Source organism: Poecile atricapillus, chromosome 3, assembly GCF_030490865.1.
Source record: "Poecile atricapillus isolate bPoeAtr1 chromosome 3, bPoeAtr1.hap1, whole genome shotgun sequence".
In the NCBI taxonomy this organism is placed as follows: Eukaryota; Metazoa; Chordata; class Aves; order Passeriformes; family Paridae; genus Poecile; species Poecile atricapillus.
The window spans coordinates 33,052,315-33,057,293 of NC_081251.1; positions in this window are offsets into that span (position 1 = coordinate 33,052,315).

Below are 4,979 nucleotides of genomic sequence, written 5' to 3' on the forward strand. Positions count from 1 at the left end.
GCCGACGGGGCGGGCGGAGCGGGGCGGCCGCCGCTCTCCATTGGCTCCCCCGGCGGCGCCGCGCCCCCCGCCCCGGCGGCGGCCGCTAATCACGGGCCCGGGATTCTCCATCAGCCGTCGGGAAGGCGAACCAGGCGAAGGTCTGGGCGCGTCGGGCAAGTTGCGTGCGGTGAGCGGCGAACAGCATCCGCTCGCAAACCTCTGCAGTGGTCCTTGTACAGGTGCATTATTTCAGCCTGTTTAAATTTACCTTCGTTTTCTCCTCTCGCCGGGTTCCGGTTTCCCCTTCTCGACTGAAATCAGCGCCAGTTTTTCTACATCGCTACTGTTCTGCCTTTTTCCACCGGGGGTTTGTTTTGCCGTGTAAATCCATTCATCGTCCAGATGCAAGCATGCTGTTGTATCAGGTCTCCTCGTTACATTGCCCTGATAAATCATTAGCAAGAAAAACCAGTGCCGCTGAGAGAAACGCTCCATTACAAGGTGGAGTAATCAATTCTTCGTTTGAAGTTCAAATGTCACCTATCTTTTTTTTTTTTTTTCTTTTAGTTTTAATGAGAAAAATAAAGTTGATTCACTTGTTAACAGCTTGAAACTAAGCGATCCCTCTCAAGTACCTGTAGAAGAAGCAGAATGAAAACCAAAGGGGTTGGCCACCTGCCTTTTAGCCAAGAGCTGTGGTTAGAATGTGCATGGAGCATCATCTGACAGCCATAGGCCCCATTTTCCCTCTTTACCTGGGGACATTTGAACTCATACCTCTTCCTCTCCCACATCATTATTTTGACAACAAACTACAGTGTCTCTGGAGCAGGAGAGGTTAGATTCTACTGTTGGTACAGTTTCAAAAGCTTTGTTGTGCTTAAACAACTTGTACTAATTATATAATTTGTACTAATAACTGGGGCAGGAACTCAGCTGGGTTTTCTCCCAGTTACATGTGTAAACCACCAAATTAGGGAGTCACACCCACTTGTTTATATGCTATATTCATGTGTATTTAAACAGTTTGCAAAAAGTGTTATAGTTCCACATGGAAAGATTGGAAATATGGCCTTTAACAGCAGATGCCTGTGTAAATCAGAAATTCAGGTCCACCTTACAGAGTATGCTGCCTGGGTACTGAGTAACATAGGGAAGAAACAGGTCAGAATTACTCTGTAACTTAACTTTTCCCTGTTTCTTTTCCCCACTTTTCTCCAGCACTTTTCCCAGGTGTCTTTAATCATTAATGGATGATGGGGGCAACCCACTACAGTTTCACTGTGTACCATCCATTCAGAAGGAGAAAACAGAGATAGCCCTCCACTAATACAGACAAAATGTCATCCAAGGCAAAATGATGCACATGTGCAATGATTTATTCCTATGCCATCCAAAAAGTTTAGATTAGTCCCATGTCTCATTCCAAACCAAAGTAACTTGGGGGGAGGGGGATTAGATTTTTTTATTAGTTCTATTTCTCCTTTCCTCGTTTGGTTATATTCCTTTTCCATTTTGTCTCCCTATTTTCAGACTTTGGATATTTTCAGACTCTCAGGAGGTCATCAAATAAAACCCTCTGCTCCATTAGAGCAGGCAGCTGAAGACTTTGTCAAGTTCAGAATGTCTCTGCAAACACAGATTCCTTCGTCTTCCCAGGCACCCTTTGCTGGTTCTTCCCCTGCATATGCATAAGCTCAGTTCTAAAACTGTCCCCACCCTATTTCTACAGTCACTCCAGTTTCTTTAAATTTGCAGCTAGGAGACAGCAACAACAATTCCATGAGAGCAGTAGGAGCCTGGTAACAGCAAGAGAGGAAGTCCAGTAGACTTGAAGAGGAAATTTTCCCTGGATTTATGGGAAGAGAAGAAGCAATCCCATTGACACTTAATTTCTAGTTATCTACAACTAATGAGCAGTACAAAGGAAAAGCAAAATTTTAGCAGTGAGACAGCAAGAGAAAGAACTGGCATAGCAAATAACTTATTTGCAGATGCCTTTTTTCCACAATTGAACCAAATTCAGGTTCAATGGAAACATTGCACTTCTGGGTGAAATCATTCAGGGAAGTTGCTGATGGGTAGAAGGTTGGTCCCTTTCTTCACCCCCTCAGTATTTTCTGTGTCAATACAATTTTTTCTGTTTGCTTTCTGTCACTTGCAATTCCTATCAGATCTCTGGACAGTGGCAGGTTGTAGGAGAAATTCCTGGAAACCTGAGAATAGCAGGAAGTTGTTTTTCTACTACCCATATACTCATCCCTCTGTGTCTGTGTGACACTTTCTCTGTAATACAATTTATGTTCAGGCTAGCTGGCCTGCTGCTACAGCTCTCAGTTAAAAAGCACAGGAATTATCTGGTAGCTTTATCTTTCTGCAGCTGTTGTCTTTTTCCATCATACCTGACCTGCTGGTGTTGAAAGATGCCTCTTGTCTGAAAAGCTCTGATACTAACAAGATAAACACTGACCTGTAGGATTTCAGAGGAAAAAGGCAAAAATGCTCCTTTCCAATATGTGGTGAAAACTTTTGTAGCACAGATGTAGGCTGTGCTAGAAAAGCCATGTTTTGACCATATTTTTGGTTGTCATAGAAATTAGTTTATAGCTTAACTTCACAACTGTTTCTATTTTTACATAATTAGGGAATGCAACTGTAACACACTACCACTTTCCTATAACAACATTTAGAAAGGACACAGATCAACATAACATAGCCATACATCACATTTTGTGTCCAAGGTATGCTGGTTGCTCTACAGAGCCACCCTGAAATATAGCCTTGGAACTGTCAAAAGAGACATTGTTGTCATCAGTTCCTTGTAATGAGTAATGTGTAAATGAGTATGTGGCCATAGGCATATAATTCCAAATGGTGATGCTAAGGGATTACAGATATTCAAACTAAGCAGTCTCAACACCCTTCTTGTTCTACTCTTTCAAGCATAGGCACTCTGAAGTCTGGTACCTGTTTTATTATCATTATCAGTGTCATGCTGTGTAGAAATTTCTGTTACTTCAGAATTGTTATTTGTAAACAAAAATAATCTGTGAGAGTTACCTTTGAAAAGAGACCTGTCATGCAGTTCAATTGGTAGGAAGAAACTCACATAAACCATCTAAAATAAATTTTAGAACAGCTTTATGTTTTATCTTCAAATAAGAAAAATGATCAAGCACTCCACATTACTATCATGATATTTTTCAATCTATCAAGCTTTTGGAAGGTGTCATAGTATTCAGAAAGGCTGCTTCTACCACTGTTTCAGGGACATCTCTACCACCTCGAAGCACTACAACCATACTTTAAACCTCTTGAATTTCCATTCAATAGTCTTCTGCACCAGTACTGCAGGAAATAGCAGAAAACAGATATTTAGTAGCTAGTCACTACAAAACAGAAAACAAAGCCAACTCTTCTACTGTACTAATCAACAAAAGTGCAATCAGTTTCACATATGTATTAGAAAAGCAGTTAAATTTAGAAATCTAATAGTTTATTGGGGTTTTTTTTTTGCCATTAATTTCTCCTGATTATTAGCAGAAACAGAGCATCTGGTATACACAGTTTCCATACAAGCCAAGAGGAATCAGATCACTGAGGTTTGGAGTAGAAGTGGGCTGACACCATGTACACCAAAGAACTTTGGTGTGACACTTTCATGCTATGATCAGCCGATGAGTTGTTAACATTTAAGATCACAGATTCACAGAACTTTTAAGGTCACGGGTTATTGAAGGGGGAAGGGACCTCTGCAGATTGTCTAGTACAACCCTATGTTGAAAGCAGGGTAAGATACCACAGGTTGCTTAGAGCTGTGTCCAATTGGATGTGAGACTCCACAGCCTCCCTTTGCAACCTGTTCTAGTGTCTGACCACACACAATTAGTGGGTTTTTTACATTCAGGTGGAATTTCATCAGAGAATCTTGAATTCAGTGATTAACAAGTCTGTTAGGCCTTTATGCAGCAGTACAGTAGAAACACATCCCACAGAGTAAATTGCATTCAATTGCATTGAAGTTCAGTAAGAAGCACACCACATGGTTATCCAGCCCGTTGTCAAATCAGGCAACTGTCTGCCATTCAAGCTCTCTTACTCTATTACATAATTCCATCAGGCAACTTATTGCCTATTATATACTAACTCATTGTTTTGCATGATTTGCTGAAGCAAGAGCAAAGGCCTTCATCTGTATCAGCTTCAGCAACACCACCAGCTGAGGTGTTTTAAGTACTAATATGAACACTAAGCTGAGACAAATAACATTATCATAATGTTTTTTCTCTCCCTTGACTAAGGTTTTACCTTCTGTTTTCCTTGTGTACAAAAGCTGGTCCAAGAAAGATTCCACCTTTTGAGAGGAAGTAGTAATAAAAGTAGAAAGCCTTGAATTCATCTACATGGACAGGGAAAGTGTCTCATTTCATTTACACAAGAATTCCAGAGAAGTGATTCTATCATCTTAAACATTCTGTTGAGTAATTCTATTTGCAGTAGCCCTGTTTTCAGCACTCTGTCTTTAGTTCTATATCAGCCCTTTCTTAAAGTATATGCTCATGTTTCCAGTGGGATGTTATTATTTGGTTTATGAATGCAGGAAACTTACCTGGAATACATTGCTTTCCACATTTATCCCTAGCATGTATAAGTACTTCTAGAATAAAGTGGCTAAAAAATTAGAAAAGAGAAGCACCCTGAAGTGATTTTTATGTGGGGGTTTATCTCAAGCAGGTAGAAGAAGACATGACTGTTTTTCAGAAGGCTTTAACAAAGGTCTCAGGTGTTGCTTCACCTACCACTAAACCAAGTGAAACTAGAGATCCTTGTCAGGTCTACCAATATATCAATTTATGTGGCCACACCCTAGTTCACTACTTATCAAAGTGGGTTGGGTTAGGTTAGAAACACAAGTATTTGGAGGTATTTAATTAATCAAACCACTTCAGAAAATGAGGCTAAAACCAATCCCAGATAGAGTGTGGAGATTGGGGGAA